Genomic DNA, 20,402 nt, shown 5'->3' on the forward strand with positions numbered 1-20,402 from the left:
CTCAAAAGTATTCTCCAGCATCCACATCGATTCTGCAGTACTCAGCTTTCCTTATAATCCAACTCTCACAGCCAAACTTGCTCCTGGAGAAAACACAGCTTTGAGTAGATGGAATTTTGTTAGAAAAATGATATCTCTGCTTTTTCATATTTATACTGTTCAGATTTGCCATAGATTTTCTTTCAAGGGGCAATCATCTTTTCATTTCTTGATTGCAGCAAGATCTGCCATGATCTTTGAGCTCAAGAATATAAAATCTAATACTGCTTCAATTTCTTTTCCCTCTATTTACCAGGAAGTGATAAGACCAGTTAGCAAGATCTTATTCTTGGTTTTCTTATGTTAAGCTTCAAACCAGCTTTTATATTCTCTTCCACCCTCATCAAGAGATTTCTTCATCTTCCTCACTTTCTGCCAGCAGAGTGTTATCACCTGCGTATCTGAGACTGTTGATATTTCTTCAGCAACTTTACTTCTGGTTTTTAATTCATCCAGCCTGGCATTTCACATAAATATACTTTGCATATTAGTTCAATAAATAAGGTGACAGTAAACAGTCTTGTCATACTCCTTTTCCAATCTTAACCTCATTAGTTTTTCTATATTTGGTTCTAACTGTTGCATACAGTTTTCTCACGAGGCAAATAAAGATGAACTCACACTTCGATTTCTTTGAGAACTTGCCACATTTTGTTGTGAGCAGTCAAAGGCTCAAAGTGTAGTCAATAAAGAGGGGTTTTTTTGGTTTGTTTGTTTTGTTTTGGCATTCCTTTGCTATCATCAGAATCCAGCAAATGTTGACAGTTTGGTCTCTAATTCCTCTGCCTTTTTGAAAACCAGCCTGCTCTTTTGATAATTCTTGTTTCACATATTGCTGAAGCCTAGTCTGCAGAGTTTTAAACATAGCTGTTTTGGCATGTAAAATGAGGGCAAGTCCTTGATACTTTGAAAATTCTTTGTCATTATCCTTCTTTAGGATTGGGATGTAAACTGATCTTTTCAAATCCAGTATCCAATGATGTGTTTTTTTTTTTTAAAATTACTAGCATATAGAGTGCAGCATTTTAACAGAATCAACTTTTAGGATTTTTAAATAGTTCAGCTAACCTTATTGTTAGCAATGCTTCCGAAGGTCCATTTAGTTATGCTAAGAGCTTTTCTGCATAGTTCGTCTGTGTATTCTTGCCACCTCTTCTTAATCTCTTCTATTTCTGTCTATTGTTTTTGTCATTTGTGATGCCCATTTTTGCACATTTTTTTCCCCTTGAAATCTCTAATTTTCTCTAAGGCAATTGTCTTTCCCATTCTATTGTTTTCTTCTTCTTCTTCTTCTTCTTCTTCTTCTTCTTTTCTTCTTCTTCTTCTTCTTCTTCTTCTTCTTCTTCTTCTTCTTCTTCTTCTTCTTCTTCTTCTTCTTTGCTTTACTAATTTAAGAAAAACGTATCTCTCCTTGCTATTCTATAGATTCTGCATTCAATTAAGTTCATCTTCCCTTCTTTTTTACCTTCCACTATCCTTCTTTTCTCAACTGTTTGTAAAGCTCATCAGACAGCCATTTTGCTTTTTTGTTCTTTTTCTTTTTGTTTTTTGGTTGTTGTTGTTCTTGTCTTTAAAGTTTTGGTTACTGCCTCCTATACAATATTGTGAATCTCTGTCCATAGTTAATCAGGCACTCTATCCACCAGATTTAATCCCTTAAATCTATGCATCACCTCCACTTCATAATCATAATAGATGTTATTTAACTCATACTTTAAGGAGTAATAGCTTTCCCTACTCAATTTAAATTTACATTTTACAATAGAAATTCATGATCTGATCCATAGTCAGCTCCAGGTCTTGGTTTAGCTGATAATATAAAGCTCTCCAATTTTAGCTGCAAAGTATATGGTCAGTATGATTTATATATTGATCATTTGGTAATGGTCATGTGTGTAGAACCACCTTTTGGTTTGCTATTATATTTACGAATTTCTATTAGTCACTGTGCCATTTCATTTTGTACTGCAAGATCAAATTGTCTGTTATTCCTTCAACTTTTTGATTTCCTCTTTTACCATTTAAGTCTTCTAGATGAATGTGACTTCTAGAAGATATTGTAAGTCTTTGTAGAATGTATCGACTTTGGCCTTTTTAGGACCAGTGGTTGGAGCATAGCCTTTATTACAATACTGCTGAATGATTTGTCTTGAATTTGGACAGATATCATTCAGTCATTTTTGAGATTATGCTCCAGTACAGCTTTTCTCATTCTTATTAACTTTGAGGCTGCTCCATTTCTTCTAGGGGATTTTTGCCCACAGTAATATATGTAGTGATCATGTGAATGAAATAATTTCACATTTAAATTCACTGATGAGAGAAGGCAGAGCCAAAATGGCAGCGTAAAGGCAGGGACTTGCCTGAAATGTCTCCCAATCTCTTTCAAATACCCTTAACTGGTGATTTGAAACAAATTTTAGTTTCAGAACCCACAGAAAAGATGAAGTAGAACAAATTTCCAGCCAAAGACAGTCTAGAAGGTCAGCAGGAACATTCTGGTGCACCACAATGGTACTGTCATATCAAGTGCAGAAGCACCAGCACAGCCCCAACCCCAGAAAATTAAGAACAGGTATTGGGAGTCATTGAATTAGGAGAATGAACAGCAACAAGCAATAGCAGTGACAGTGACTTCTGGAAGTCTTAGTCCACAGACAAAGGGATATCAGTACTAGCTCATAGTCCCAGGGTAAGTAGGAGCACCAATAGACTAGAACTTAGATCTAAAGTGGATCTAGAGCCCTCCTCACAGTTCTAGGGATATGGAAAAGAGCAAGATTGATAGAAAAGAGAGCATATTGGGGAAGGGGGTGGTTAGAAGCAAAACACTTGAGGGACAGGATGAAAGAAAAGAGATAATAGAATAAAGGGGAAGAGGGTACTGTCAGTAATAGTAATTATGAAAATAATTTTGAAGCAAGTTTCTCTCATGAAGGCCTTATTTCTCATATCAAACATACAGGGAACTGAATTAAAGATCAAAAGATGTGAACATATGTACTGTGCCCAAAAAGCTATAAAATCATGCATACTCTGTCATCTAACAATATCATTATTAGGTATGTAATCCAAAGGAGATTAACCCCCCCCCAAAAAAAAAAAAAAAAGAAAAGGAAAAGGACTTATATATTCAAAATATTTATAGCAGCTCTTTTCTTAGGGCAAAGAATCAGAAATTGAGAAGATGCCTGGGGAATGGCTGAATAAAATGTGGAATATGTTTATGATAGGATATTATTATTTTATAAGAAATGATGAGCAGGATGCTCTCAGAAAAACTTGGAAAGTGCTCCATGAGCTCATGAAAAGTGAAATGTATTCTGCAAAAGTAATAGCAATGTTGTGGAATAGTCAGCTATGAATGACTTTGCTATTCTTAGCAATACAATGATGCAAGATGACTTTGACGAACTTATGATGAAAAATGCTATCCATACCTAGAGAAAGAACTGATTGTGTTTGAATACAGATTGAAACATACTTTTTCTTACTTCATTTTTCTTGAGGGTTCTTTTTTTGGTGGATAGTGAACATCTATGTTTTCTTTCTCAACATGACTTTTGTGCCTCTTCCCTAAGGGGGGGGGGGGGAGAGGAGAAGTGAGAGAATCTAGAACTTAAAATTTTAAAAACAAATAAATTTTTTTTGTTTTACAAATAACTGGGGAAAACTAAATATGAAAAATTAAAAAAATAAATTCAAATAAAATAAATAAATATTGATTCTTAAACTTTCTATCTCCTAATTGACCACATTGTTTATTTTGGTTTGTAGATCTTATATTCCAAGTTTCCATATGATATTGATCTTTGCAGCATTGTACTTTGTTTTTGTTACTAGACAGTCAAAATGAGCTTCTTTTTGACTTTGGCCCAGCCATTTTATTACTACTAAAGCTTCTTATAATTGTCCTCTGTCCTTTCCCGGTAGCATGCTGAATAACTTCTGACCTGAAGGTCTCATCATCTAGTATCATTTTTTAAAAATAATTCTAACCCTGTCCATGGGTGTTCTTGGAAAAGATATTAGAATAATTTGCCATTTCCTTCTGCAGTAGATCACCATTTTTCAGAAATCTCCACTATGACCTACCCATCTTGGATAACCCTTCATAGTTTCATTGAATTACAGAAGCCCCTCTACTACAAGATAGTGATCTGGGGGGGAGGGATTTTATTCATCAGTTACTTAAACAGCATGATTTTATAATAATTAAGCAAAAACTTATTAAGCAACTGCTACATGACAGAGTTCTGCTAGGTGACAGAGACACAAAGACAAAAACGGAATATTTGTTGCCCTTAATAAAACTGAATGCTATTTGGAGGTGGGATGTATACCCAGATGAATAAGTGCCAATAGTAAGCAAAATAATTTCATGATGATGTGAATGATTGAAAAGAATAAAGTTTTCATATTTGAGCTGAGCCTTGAATAAAGTTTATTATTTCAAGAGACAAAGGAGAGGAGTGGGAGCATTTCAAAGATAAAGTATAGATTGTAAAAAGGACATCGACATGGAAGATGAATATTACATATTTAGAGTAGTAAGTGGGCCAATTTGACTGTAATGTATTATGTATGAAAGGACCAACCTAAAAAGGAAAGTGGGAGCTAAACTGTGAAGGATTTTGAATGTCAAAAAGATTATTTTTCATCATATTTTCTTCTGGAGGGGACCAGGAACTATTGGAATTGCTTTAGGAATGACAGTTTGGCAATTATAGGATTGGGAAGGGGGGAAATTGGAGATTGGTTTTATTCCTTAAACTCCCCTCTTAAATCACATGGGCATGCACATCTGCTTTTGTATTGCACTTCTGAAAGAACCCTTTCCACTGCACCTCTGTTCAAATGCATCTCTTTCTTAGGTTACAAAACTCTTCTGTTTAGTTGCGCAGTTTCTGACCTGGGTTCAGAAAGGGAAACAGAAAACAGAAAAAAAAAAATTCCTTTGTCATCCATGAAATTCCTTTTATATTTCATCATGGTATAGAGATAATCTAGGGATCCAAGGGTTGTGTCAGGGGAGAACAAAATCTGGCATATCATGTCAATCAGGAAAGTCTTCAAGGCCAATATCAGTGACAGATTGTGACCAACTTATCTAAGTTCAGAAAAGCTCATCCATCACCAGATTAGCAATGTGGCCTCTGAATTTTTATTTGACACTGCATTGATGGAGAAAGTGATCACATTGGGTATATTATGAAAAATTGAAGTCCTGAAATGATTCCTCCATTGAGGGATCCACCAAAAAGCAAACAGAGCATCATAGTGGCCTGTATGGAGAATGAGTAGGCAACAACAAATAGGTCCTCAGTTCTGCACCAGTCTCTGTTTTCTGAATTACGCCATCTTTCTCTTGGCTTTTAATTCTTGTCAACTAGAAATAGAACAAGCCCAGATTGACTCCCCGCACCTCCCCAAGTCTATTCTCTCATCTTTTGTTCTCTCAGTAATTTCCCCCTCCTCTCCCATTGCTGATGAATTGGTACTCTCCATTAAGGAATGAGCAAAAGGAAATTACTCTAGATTGGAGGAATGTAATTTCCATTGAAGCAGAAATTTGTGACTGGAGATATTTGATACTAGAATGTACTTGTTAGAAAGATTGTAGAGGCTATCTAAAACTCTTTAAGAAAAATTGAGATGTCTATCTTTTTGAGATGCGTTAGTTGTCACTCTGTGCCTAAGACAATTTTCTTTTTATTCCATTGTTCTCAATGAATTAGGAAGATATAGAGAAAACTTATCTCTATAAGTATTGCTATAAAAGGTTTAACTCTTAACTGACTTATCTCCTAATCCAGCAATTCTTAAACTTTTTCTTATATCATGGAATAGACAGACCGATCCCTGTGGCTACTTGGTAAAGCCTAAGAACCCTTCTAAAACGTCTTTAAATAATTGAAAGAAATGTTAAATTTCAGTTAGATGTTAGTAAATATAAAGGTATGATTATCATTATTTTTCCATCCAAGTTCAAGAATTCCAAAAGGTGCATGGCCTTTTTGGAAGAAGGAGGAGTCATTGACCTCAGAATGAGAACTTATGTGTCAAAAGGAATTATTAGGTGATTAAAAATTCTGAACTTACAAATCCAAATATTCATGGGTGTGCGAATATTATTTTAACAATGCTATGTGATCATGGAAAAATCATAGAATCTCTCCAAGCCTCAAGTTTTTCATCTGTAAAATGAGAATTATGTGTGCAGTTGCAGTTGACATATCAGGGATTTTTATGAAGGCCCAAAAAATAATGTTCATAAATATTTGCTAATTTTAATAATTTTATAAATAGGAGCTTGTATTTTGTTATTGGCATGGGTAATTGGATGTACATTTTCATAATCCTAATATAATGTTTGATACTTCTAAAAATATAATTCAGCTAATTTTAATAGCATGTATAGCTTCTACTTAGGAATCACCAAATGTTTTCAATGTGAATGAGGTAAAAATAATCCAATGTAATTCAATAAGCACTGATTAAGAACATATTATGGTCAAATGCTGGACATTCAAAAACTGAAAACAAGACCCAGTTCTAGTTTATGAAAACCTACGTAGGATAGGAACATGACATTACATATAAACAGATACATGATAGATCATTTGAGGTAGGAAAGGAAGGCCTGGAAAGAGAACACTAGTTCTTTCTCCTTTGCCTGTTCATTTTTGTTTTGTTTTGTTTTGTTTATAGCAGCTTGCTATTAAAATCACTTCTAGTCCTGACGTGTGGGGGATGGTGCTTCTGGAACCATATAACTTTATTGTTATTTTTTTATCTTACTCTGCTCTCCTTTTACCCTCTAAGCTACAGCTAGGGTCCTCAGTAAAAGAAAGAGAACCCAAACATAGACAATTACTATTTGAATAGAGAAGATGAGATTTGTCTTAAGAGAAGGATATTGAAGCAAACAAACAAAAAACAAACAAAAAAAAACCTTCTTCTACTCCAAAGACTAACTTCAAATTGTCAACTATCCCAAAAGAATTCATAGAACTCAAAAATGATTTTAAAAGTGAAATAAGCTACTTTAACATATTTAATATGTATTGGTCAACCTGCCATCTGAGGGAGGAGGTGAGGAGGAGGAAAATAATTGGAACAAAAGGTTTGGCATTTGTCAATGATATAAAATTACCCATGCATAACTTGTAAGTAAAAAGCTATTAAAAAAATAAAAGTGAAATAAGCGATTGAAGAAAAAAAATAAAAACAATCCAAAAAACCCCAAGAAGATTATGAAAAGAAAATCAACCAACTGGAAAAGGAGATCTAGAATCATAAGGATGAAAATGAGTCCTTACAAAGTCAATAAAACAAATTCCCAAATGGATCATGGCCATAAATGTGTGCCTCATTGATGATGAATTCATCTTGAATTCATCTTCTCTTTTTCAGGAGTAGGGTAGCATACTTCATTATTTCATTAAATTTTTTTTAAAGAAAAGATCTTTGTTTTCAAGGAAAATGTTTTAAAGCCTCTGTGATCTTTATAACATTTTATTTCTTACATTATGACCCTTTTTTCAAAATCATAAAATTTGAGAATTAGAAGAAACTGTCATCTAGTCCAACCCAGACAGGAAATAAATCTCATTATGTCTTTCTTGAAAAGTGATTGCCCAGCTTCTGCTTGAAGATCTTGAAGGAGGGCAAAGCAACCAGCTTTTGAAGCAACCCATACCACTTCTTCATGGTTCTCATTGTTAGGAAGTCCTTTTAGATGTAAAGCTGAAATTGATTTCTTCTTACCATCTATCCTGGTTTTCTCACAGAAACCAAAATACAACAATTATACCTGCTTCACAATAATCCTTCAAATATATCATAATAGTTATCCTTTTCCCCTTGAGTTTTCTCTTCTCCAGTCTATAAATTTCCATTTTTTCAACTATCCTAATATGGAATGCATTCAAGGCTCTCTCTTGGACTCTCTCCAACTTATCTAAGTTCTTTTTAACCATGGCTTCAGGAGCCAAACTCCAGATGAAGTTTCACAAAAACAGAGTAGAATGTCACTCATTTTTATTCTCTCTTAAAATGATCTAAGAATAAATTAGCTTTTCTAGCATTCTGCTAACTCATATTACACTCAGAGTCCATTAAAATTTTGAGGTCTGTTTCAGAACTGTTGTCTAATTTTGCCTCCTCCAATTTGTGCCTGTGAAGTTGATTTACTTAGTATCTAAGTGTAAAATATTACTTTTATCCCTACTGAATTTCATCTTAAATTTCTCCTCTTCTCCTCTTGACCTTTTCTTCTATATTAGTATGGAATTCTGTTTTTATTCCAACATGATCAACGCTATTTTCAAATTGAATCCCTTGACAATAATGTTAAGATAAAATCATTTTCATTCTTTGTGATGTTTGCTTGCCTTGCTTATTACATTCAGATTATCTTGAAGAAAGTAGTCATGACACACAGGTGTAATACTTCTAAATTGTCTAAAAGAACTTTGATCTATTTCTTTTCTTATTCATGAATCAGATTTCTCAACATATTCTTAATATGCTTTTTCTTAACCAGACCTTCAGAGATTAAGAGCGCACAACCTCTCATGGATCCCTCTGGCTAACCAGCTCTAGATCCTTAACCATCCTTTACTCTATAAAGTACATGTGTAGAGCACTTCTACTTTCCAGCTTATGATCTGAAAATGGTAGACAAATTGATACTAAAGTCTTTTCTTTTTTAACTTATATATTTTTTTTTATTTTAAACTTAAATACAAAGAAGAGGGAAAAAATAGCCATATGCAAAGCAGAATATAAGATTCAAAATACAGAGCAATTAATCTCCATTTCAAGAAAACCTATATAATAAATAGTATATACATTGTATTCAGAGCTGATCATCTTTTCTTTGTTTCTTTGTAGATTTTCTTTTGTTTTCTGCTCTGTAAATTTATTTTTCCCCTCTCCTCTCCTCTAGAAGGTTAAAGGCATACACACACATACACACAATAAAATACACATATATGTATACACACATATATGTATATTTCCATATATGTATTACATTACAATATATGCATATTTACATATGTACATAACTCTACATTGATGTTTATAATCATTCACATATATACATTCACATGCATATATGTAAGACCACACTATGCTTATTTCACTTGTCCTCTGTTCTCTTTTTTCATAAATCCAAATCTTTTTATGTTTTTCTAAATCTACCAGTTCGCAATATTCCACCTTCCACACTCTAGTTATTTTAAATAGTCTAAAACAATATTGGTTAATATGACTGACATATACTATAGTTTTCCTATTTTTCTCTTCTAATTAAACCCATTCTAGCTTTAATTTCAGCCGAGATCATAATCACCATCCCTACTTTTTTAAATAATAAATTCTACTCCCAATCTTTATTTTCTATTTGTATGTATCTATCATTTTTATAATATTTCCTGAAAGCAACATATTGTTGAGTTCAAATTTTTAATCTACTGTTTTCATTTTATGGGTGAATTCATCCAATTCAAATTCTAAACCATAATTACTTATTTTACCCTTTAATATTTCCCTCTCTATCCTTCTCACCCTCTTCCTATCCCTATTAACTCCTCTGCTTCACTTCTTACCTTCCTATTATTTAACCACTCTCCAATAAACCCTTCCTTACTGTCCTCTTCTCAATCCTCTTGCCTCCTTGTTTCTTTTTGAATTTAAAATACTTTTTATATACTTTTATTAATTCTTGCATGTTTTATATTTTGTTTTATTTCTTGGTTTCATAACTTTGTTGTGTACCCATTACCCAATTTAAATTTTCAGAGAGTCATTTTCTTCCTTAAGATTCAGGATCTTTTTTTTTTTCCCAGTTGATTTTCTTTTTATAATCTTGTTTTTCTTGGATTCTTCTTTTTCTTCTTTTTTTGCTGAGGCAATTGGGGCTAAATGACTTGCTCAAGGTCACACAACTAGGAAGCATTAAGTGTCTGAGGCCACATTTGAACTCAGGTCCTCTTGACTTTAATGCTGGTGTCTATCCACTGCACCAAATAGCTACTCTTTTGGATTGTTCTTGTTTTTATAATTTTGCCCTCAGCCTCTCTTATTTGATTTTAAAGTCTTGTTAAAGTTCTTCTGTGAATTCTTTTTGGCTAGATGACCATTTTATATTACTCTTTGGAATAGGAAAGACCGTATTTGTTAAGAGTATCCTTCTCTGAAGGTGAACCCTGATCTTTTGTGTTCTTTTAGTTATTGTTTATGGTTAGGTTCTTTGCTCATTTTAAATTTTATTTTGTTTTTCTTATAATAGCTTTTTTATTATAATTGCCTCTAGTCTTGAGGTATGGGGATGCTGCCTTTGGTCTCAGATCTTTCTTATTGTTATTTATTTATTTATTTATTTTTTGAACTTTGTCTTTCTCTCTCTATGCCACATCCATGAGAACCTTCCAGTGGTTATAACCTTTAATTCTTCCCTCTGGGCTGAAACCAAAACCAAGAACTCCACCCTCCTGTATTCCCACAACTAACAGCCTCCCTGCCCCACTGCTTTGCACTCACCAGGCGTGTGCTGGTACCTTTTTGCCCAAGATTGTCTTAGCAGCATAACTGGACCTGGCATTCTTTATTAGTAGAAGTTCCTACAATCTGCTCCAGCTCAGATTCCCCACTCCCCACATAATCTGGGAAGTGAAAATTCCTGTGTTTGAGGGCATGACTAGCTCCCAACCCAGCTAGCCCAAGGCTTCCAAATTGCTCTGTGAGCAAAGCTAGCTTGAAAGTGTCTATACTTTACATGAACCAAATCTCCATACTAGGATATTTCTTTGGATCTTTGCCAGTTGTCCTGGGAAGAAGAATGTTTGCCCCAACTCTAGTTTATTTTTGCTTCTTTTTGTTCACCCCGAGGTGCTATTTTGTCTTGTTTGTGGAGGAAATCTGGGAATCTTGAAATTTTCTGACCTACTCTGCATCTTCCTAGAATCCTTTCATACTAATTGCTTCTTTTTTATTAAAGCTTTTTATTTACAAAACACATGCATGGGTAATTTTTTCAACATTGACCCTTGTAAAACCTGTTGTTCCAAATTTCCCCTTCTTTCCCCCCACATCCTTCCCTAGCTGGCAGGTAGTCCAATACATGTTAAATATGTTAAAATATATGTTAAATCCAATATATGTATACATATTTATATAATTATCTTGCTGCAAAAGAAAAATCTGATCGAGAAGGAAGAAAAAAACAGAAAGAAAACAAAAGGCAAACAACAATAGAGAGAGTCACACTAATTTCTTACAGAAAGTGAGTGAGAATGTACTTTATATGATTCCATTCACCATCCTTTTGTCATCTTGTCCTTGGTGACTACTCTTTTATATGTATTATGTCCCCTATTAGAATCTAATTTCTTTAATGAGTTCATGAATTGTTAGTTGAGTTGTGAACTGGCCCAATCATTCTGGAGAACAATTCAAAACTATGCTTTGTACCCTTTGACTCAATAATAGCACTATTAGGTCTAAATCCCAAAGATATCAAAAAGAAAGAAAAAAAGAACCTATATATTTATAACAGTTCTTTTTGTGGTAACACAGAACTGGAAATTGAGAGATACCCCTCATTTAGAAAATGGCTGAAAATGTTATACCTTATGATTGTTATAGAGTGGTATTGTGCTGTGATCTTTTCAGAAAAAACAAAACAAAACACCAACAACTTGGTAAGACTTATATGAACTGATACAAAGTCAAGAAAGCAAAACTAGGAGATAATTGTTTAAAGTGACAACAAAATTGTAATAATGATTAACTGTGAATGATTTGACTACTTTTATCAAAACAAGGACCCAAAATAATTTCTTTTTTTTTTTTAAGAGGAATTTTTGTTGTTTAGTTTTGATTTTGGACACTTGGTTACTCAGGGTTTAGACTAAAAGTGCAGTAGTCATTCATTGCCCTGCTTCTATATAGCTTATTCCATTTCTGACCCAATCTGATTCATTCACCAATAGCAAGCCTGGTGGCCCCTTGCTTCTAGTGGCTTGCCACCTTAATTCCAGACTTAGTGCAGATACTCAATTGTTGTAACCTACTGCAACTCAGAATTCACAAAGTCAAGGAATCCACCAGTGTCAACCTCTCCCATAACAGAGATTACAATTGTTTGCCAGTGAACCAAGCAATTCTTTTTTTTTAAATCCAAAACATTTCAAAGGACCCATGATAAAAAAAAAATTAAAAAATAAATAAATAAATAAAAATTAAAAAAAAAAAACTATCCACCTCCAAAGAATCAACAAATTCTGAAAACAAATTGAAGTAGAATGTTCTCACTTTCTTTCTTTTTCTTGCTCTTTTAATGATATGGTAATATGGAATATGGTACTATGGAAATATGTTTTACATAATTTCATATGAACAATTAATATAATAATTGATTTCTTTTTCAGTGGATGAGATACTGACAGGAAGGAAAGGGAGTATTTGGATTCAAAATTGTAAAAAGAAATATTTAAAATAAATAATGTATATATATAATTATATTCTTTTAAATATATATACATATATATATTTAGAAGAATGTAATCTCAATGACAACAATGATCTTTGTTTTGTAGTTATATATCCAGTACTTATATCAGTGCCTGGCACACAGTAAGCACCAAAGTGATATTTTTCCATTAATTCATTAACTCATTTATTTATTCATTTATCATCTTGTCCATCCCATTGAAGTCAGCCCAGGTTGTTATGAAGAAACTTCTCAAATTCTTCATTGAACATCTGTTTCCACATCTGTTGCAAATGGTGCATTGACTATAATTATCTTCACAGATGTGTATTTTCCTCTGTTCTTAATGGATAGTAGAAGATGAAAGACCAAGTGTCCACTGAAATATTTTTGGTTGTTTTTGGGTGCTCAGTGAAGCAAATCCACCAAGTCTTTACTTTGCATCTCTAAGGAAAAGGTAGAAATAGTCTTTTCACTTATTTTATTTTGCTTTGACTCAACAAATCCTTCACAGCACACTCAGCACCATTTGCAAGATACATCCCTTTATAAAATATCTTGATTATTAGTAACTAACAGAAAGGAAGGACTTACCTTTACTTTGATCAGCAGAGTGCTAAATATTGGCTATTATAATTGAAGAAAGGTTTGAATTGTTTGCATGTTGATTTTGTTGTTGACATTGTGTATATTGATTTTTTAGCTCTGGTTTCTTCACTTTAAATCATTACATATAAGTCTTTTCATAGTTTCCAAAATCATTTCAGATTTGTCATTAATTATGGTATAGTAATATTTCACTACAGATATATACATTTTTCCAGTCATTACAAATTATTGGGTATAGATTTCATTTCTAGCTTTTATCACATATAATTCTTATATGAATGTTATATCTATATCTATCTGTATATAATTGACATGTATATCTGTGTGTACTTTTTATGTGTTTATATCTATATCTCAATTTATTATCTAACATTTTCCTATCTATATTTACAATATTCATTGTCTATTTGCCTATAGATTTCATCCATTCTCTGTCTCTGTCTCTGTCTCTGTCTCTGTCTCTGTCTCTGTCTCTCTCTCCTTGCTGTGAATACTAGTCTTAGGAGTAATATCTCTTTGTTAAAGGGTATAAATAGTTTAGTGACTTTTTTACCCAAAATCTCACACCTAGAAAGTGTTAAATATCTGAGACTGGGTTTGAACTCCAGTCCTCCTGACTCCAGGACTGATATTCTATTCACTCTGCCATCTAGCTGACCCTAGCCTTAATATTTCTAATGTAACTTCAGACCAAAATTATGGCATGTAAATTTTCTTCCACCTGGCCCTAATTTTCAATTATTTGTCTATGTTATTTGGCCTGCCTGCTTTGAAAAAATAAAGTTTTGACTTAAAGAGAATCCTCATTCTGACTCTGAACTCTCCTGTAACTGGGAGTTTCCTCTCACTGATTCTATCCCTATTCCTAGAATGATGGCTTTCCTTTTCTCTATCTCAGAGAATCTCTTACCTCAAGACTCAACACAAGTGCCATTTTCTACAAGAAGTATCCTCTAATGTACTCCTTCCCCCACAGCCAGTAGTTCTCTTTTCCTAACTGCCTTGGATTTATTCTGTATACACTTGCCTATAGAGACTTTTCCTTGCCTCTTCCATCCCTCACATAGGAAAGTTTTCTTAATTTTTAATTGTAGGATTCTGTCTTTAATCCACTCTGCTATTTGCTTTCATTTTATGGGAGAGTTCATCCCATTCACCTTCACAGTTTTGTTTACCGGTTCTATATTTCCCTCGATCCTATTTTCTCCTCCATATGTATTTTTGTTCTTCCTTTCCATCCTATATTTAGTGGTGTTTTTTTTTTTTTTTTACCTATCCCACCCACTACCTTATTTTTTGTCATCCCTTGATCCTTCTCTAAGTATTTTTTTAACCCACTCACCCACTCCTTTCCCCCTCCTCTAACCTTTTCTTTTAGTGTTTCTGTCCTCACTTCTACCCTACCCTTCTCTTTTCTTTCTCCTTTAGAGCCCAAACTGCTGACATCAAATTTCAAACAGATATTGTTTTCCCTTTTAGGGATATAAACACTATAACCTTTAAATGGTGTATATTTTCTCCTTTTTACCTTTCTGTGCTTCTCTTGAATTTTGTGTTTGTAGATTTAATTTTCTGTTTAGTCCTTTTTTTTCAATAGAAATAATTTTAGAGTCTCTTACTTCATTGAAGCTCTATTGCTTCCCCTAAAGCTGATGCCAAGTCTCGCTGAATAGTTAATTCTTGGTTGTAACCCTAGATCCTTTGCCTTCTGGAATATGGTACTCCAGATCCAAGGATCTTTTAGAGCAGTTAAATCCTAGGTAATCCTAAATGTGGCTCCTTAATATTTATGTTTTTGTCTGGCAGCTTGCTGTATTTTTTCTTGAGATTGTAGTTCTAGAATTTTGCAACAATGTTTCTGTGGGTTTTTTCTTATGTGATCTCATCCCAGAGGTGATTGATGGATTCTTTCAATGAGTATTTCCCCTGTTTCTAGAATATTGCAGCAATTTTTCTTAATGATCTATTGAAGAATGTTATTCAGGCTTATTTTTGGTCATGGCCTTCAGGTAGGTCAAATTTTTTTAAATTGTCTCTTCTGGATCTATTTTCCAGGTCAACTGTTGTTCCAATGAGACATTTCACATTTTGTTTCATTTTTTTTCATTATTTTTAATTTGTTTGACTGATTCTTGCTTCTTCACAGAGTCATTAGCTTCCATCCCCATTCTAATTTTTAATGTGTGATTTTCTTCAATTAGCTTTATTATTTCTTTTTCCATTTGCTTAATTCTACATTTTAGCTGGTTGTTTTATTCAGGCAATTTTTTTTTCCTTCCTTTTTCAAGCTGTTGACTCTCTCATGCATACCTCTCATTTCCTTTCTCATTTTTTCTTCTATCTCTTATTTGTCTTTTAAAGTCTTTTATGAGCATTTCCAAGAAGATTTTTTGGGCTTCAGACTGAATCATATCGCTCACTGAGATTTTTTTTTTCCCCTGTGGACATTTTATCCTCATCTTAGTTGGTGTTTAAATTTGCTCTGTCACCATAATTGTTTTCTATATTCAGATTCTTTTCTGTTTCTTGCTCATTTTCTTTCTTTTTGTATTTCCTCTTTTTTTTTTTTAACTTTCACGATTGAGCTCTGCTCCTGGGATAAAGGGGACACTGTCTCAAACTTCCTGTGCAGTTCTGAGCCTTGGCTTTGAGCACAGGAGCCCCTTAGATTTGTAAGCGGTAACTTTGCCTGCTCTTTTCAAAAACCAGCCTGATTTCCCAGAGTTTACCTTCTGAGCTGGTACTAAGGGCTGCCCCATGAATTTGCTCCTCTACTGAGCCATAACTAAGGATCTTAGTTGCTGATTTGCTATGATTAAGACCCTATCATCAGCTTTCCCAGAGTCTATCTGAGCTGAACACTTTTTTCACCCCAGTGAGACTCCTCTTACTTGAAGTTTTTCTAGTCTATCTTGAACTGGAGAATGGTTCCATTCTGTCATTCTCTGTTCCGGAGGCTTGCATTCATGTGGGTTTCAAGGGAAACTCCTCTGGGCAGTTTTCCTTGGTAATTTCTTGAAAGATGCTATTCAGGCTCTCTATCTCACTTTTTTTTTTAAATCACAACTTTCAGGTAGTCCAATAATTTTAAAAAATTATCTCTGCTGTATCTATTTTCCAGGTTAGGTGTTTTTTCCAGTGAGATATTTTATATTTTCTTCTATTTTTTTATTTTTCTGATTTTATTTGAGTGATTCTTGATGTCTTAGAGATTCATTAGTTTTCACTTGTTCAATTCTAATTTTTAAGGTATTATTTTCTTCAGTTAGCTTTTGTACCTCCTTTTCAATCTGGTCAGTTCTACTTTCAAAAGCCTTGTATTCTTCAGTGAACTTATTTTATTTAGTTAATTCTATTTTTAAAGAGCATCAGCCAGTTTTTTGTGCTTCCTTTTCCAAGATGTTGACTTTTCTCATATTTCTCCTACATATAGTGTTCATTTCTTTTCCCAATTTTTCTTATTTGATTTTTAAAATTTTTGAGCTCTTCCAAGAGGATATTTTGGATTTTGGAACAATTCATATTCCCTTTTGTGGCTTCATATGTAGGAATTTTGCCATTGTTGTCCTCTTCTAAGTTTGCATTTTGAGCTTTCCTGCAGCATAGTATCTTTCAATGGTCAGAGTCTTTTTTGTTTTTTGATTTTTTTTCAAAAGTTGAGCTTCACTCCTGGAGCACAGGGAGCACTCTCCCAAGCTTTTCACTTGCTCACTGCACTAGGATGGCCCAAGCTTAGTCATGCCTCTTTTACAAGAGTTCTGAGGGTATCAGTTTGCCTGCTGTTCTAGGACTGGAGTCAGGACCTTGGATGTTGATCTGTGCTGTGACTATGACATCCTGCTGATTTGCCTGCACAGCACTTCCATTGGCTGTGCTCCCCTTTTGCCCAAGTAAGGCAGACCTTTCCTAATGTTTCTAAATTGTCTTAAGCTGGAAAATCATTTCCCTCTGTCTTTTTCTGGTTTCTATCATTTCAGAATCCATTTAGAGACTTGATTTAATGTTGTTTCCAAGGGAAACTGGGGAGAGCTCAAACAATGTCATGGCTTTGCTCCACCATCTTGGCTCCATCTCCCCACTGAAGGCTTTTTAAGGGGACAGACAGTTGTCACCATGTGATCAGTGCAATATGAAAATTTAATTTGGACAGTTGACTGAGATGCATTAGATCAGATGACAACTATAATATTTGAATCTACAATTATTTTTGGTTTTGTTGAAAGCAGTAGACACAAAAGAAATTTTAATAAAATCTTTCCACAACCAGCACCTCTACCATCACCACAACAAATTAAGGATTTATGAATAAAAACAAGATAATATTTTTATATTCTTATATCATGTGTGGTCCTATGATCAAAACTCCAGAGGCTATCTAATACAACCTTTCATTTTACAAATGAGGAAACTGAGGCCCAAAGGGACATATTGACATTTTCATATCATAGAGCTAATAAGTGCCTGAAGCTAAATTTGAACTCCGCTCTCCCAGTTTCATTCACTTTCTGGAGTACTCTATTTCCCTACCTGATGCTTTGTCCATTTAGGGATGACTCTGACCTGAGGGCTATTCACTAATTGATCAGTTGGTGCCTGAAATGGCATATATTTTGGATCCCTAGCCATGCAGCTTAGTCCCTTACTACCCTTCCCCTCCCTTCCTCTCCCTTCTTGTTTTTCAGCTCTCCTTTATTTTGTCTTCTCCTATTTGAATGCAAGCTCCTTGAGTATAGGGACCTACTTGTATTCTTGTATTTATAACCCCAGTGCTTTGCACAATTCCAATATTCAATGATTTAATAAATACTCTAGTTACTCCAAATCAACACTATCTTCTACAGTAAGGTATTTTTAAGAGATAAGAGTGGTTTTATTGTTATTCTTTCTCATATCTACTTTCATATAAGGTGCACAAGTACTTCTAATTCTACTCTTAATGTTCTCCATTTTTTTAGTCCTCTTTAAATAATTAGCCTTTTGCTAAACAAGGAATATTTATTAGGGAGTGGGGTAGGAGGGTGGGCAGGACTATATTTTTTTAAAAAGCACAGAAAAATGAATCTTAAGATCAATCACAGACACGTATTTAAAGTAAATTTAGGTACCATATATAGCCTATTTAATTTTTAATTCCTGATACTGCAAGACATGTGTTCAATTGGGCTCTTAATGTGCTTGATTTTGAATAGCAATTAGGTAATTTTCAGCTGTAATTAGAATAAAAATATCATGTTATTTCCTCTCAGTACGCAAACTGAGTCACAATGTTTTCTGGGAATCATATCACAAAAGAGCTATTTTAATAAAGCATTGAAAGGTTCTGCAAGTTTAATTTTAATGTATGCATACATGTGATAAAGGTGGAGACCCCGAGGCTTGATTTAGCAAGGAGGAGGTGGTCCTGTACCTTGCTAAAGCTTCTCCATTCTCTGGAATCCTTAATACTCTCTCTTCCCCACATCTTTCATGAACTGGTTACATCAATCATCCCCTCCCCTCTCCCCAGTTAGGCATTAGGCATTTTCAGTCATTCCCTTTGCACTGGGTCCTTCTCATTTTATAAGGCTGCTTCATATAAAAGGTTCTTCATACAAAAACTGAAACAAAAACTTAAAAAAACCCCAAAGCTTGTTGATCCTGCCATCTTCAAGGTGGAAGTATGGATTGTGGAGGACCCATGTTCAAATTCTGCCTCTGACACTTTCTACCTGGGTCTCCAGTAGAAAAGCCACTCACCCTTTCTTGACCTCAGTCTTCCTACCTGCAAAATAAGGGGGCTGGATTCATAGCCCTCTGAAGTCCTGTCCATCTTGCCTTCTATGACCCCCAGATGTACCAAGCACATGACCTATATGCAACCCATAACACTCCCAAGAATGACTTGAAGCAGAGGAAAAGAAACTATAATTAGGAAATGTTTAAGAAAACAAACAACAAAAAAGTGTAGATAATACTATATTTTAAAACCAAGTCAACATGTGACCCTCAGGGATCCTTATGATGTGAACAAGTGACCCCATTGGTTCAACACCAATGATAGATTCAATCCTGATCTTGTTGCTTATTGCAAATCAATTCCCTTATCTAGAATTTGCGTGAATAATGATGGATTTGAGCAGATATCTTTAAGGTTTCTTCAGCTCTAAATCTATGACGCTAAACTATGATCATATTGCTGTCCTTCCTCTAGCTTCTGTTTCTTTTAATCACACAATCATCTTTGAAGTAATTTGGAACTTTGGAGTAATCTTTGTCTTTTGTGCCACAATCAGCAGCCAACCATTGTCATTTCAACTCTTACAATAAGATATCTTTCACATCTGACACTCCCACTCCAATGATCAGCACTGAAGTGGAAATTCTTCTCTGCTCTTTTAAATGATTAGAATGTTTTTCCAATTCTTACTATTTCTAGTCTATTCCTTTTATTTTTTTTTAAATTAAATTTTCTTTCTAAAATGATTAAAGTGCATTTTTTCCCCTTTTTCTTACTCATGGGACGGGGAAGAAAGACAAAACATTTGTAAAAAATATGCACATTCAAACAAAGCAAACTCCTTTATTGGGTATTTCCAAAACTGTATATCATTCTGCATATTAGTAGATATCCTCTGTCAGAAAGTGGGTAGCATTATGAACTTACATCCTATGATGGTTATGAGGATAAAATGGCATAATATTTATGAACTCTTTTGAAAACCTTTAAAGTGTTATATATTAAATCATGACCATGATGATGATGATTGTTATTATTAATTGATCATTATGCTGATGAAAAATATATCTGTTTAAATTATTCAAATTTATATTAGAGTAAAATTTTTTCTCTTAATTTATGAAGATAAAATATCTAGTCTGCTCCAATTATGCCAATTGCAGGATGGTAGATCTCCAAGAGAATATAAAGATACTTATTTATTTATCTATTTATTTATTTATTTATTTGCTAAGGCAATTGGGGTTAAGTGACTTGCCCAGGGTCACACAGCTAGGAAGTGTTAAGTATCTGAATCCAGATTTGAACTCAGGTTTTCCTGACTTTAGGGCTAGGACTCTATCTCTGTGCCACCTAGTTGCCTCAGAGAATGTCAAGATATTTAAGAAAGAAGGTCAGTCCTTGATAGCCTGAATTATATATGTAGGTTCGTTAGGGTTAATTGAGGGGCTTTTAGGAAGATTATTCATAAAATTGTTCCTTGGAAGTAGAAGGACTGAATAATGGATCTCCATTTTACCTTTATGCCAGATCAGA

The sequence above is a fragment of the Antechinus flavipes genome, chromosome 3, assembly GCF_016432865.1.
Source record: "Antechinus flavipes isolate AdamAnt ecotype Samford, QLD, Australia chromosome 3, AdamAnt_v2, whole genome shotgun sequence".
Classification (NCBI taxonomy): Eukaryota; Metazoa; Chordata; class Mammalia; order Dasyuromorphia; family Dasyuridae; genus Antechinus; species Antechinus flavipes.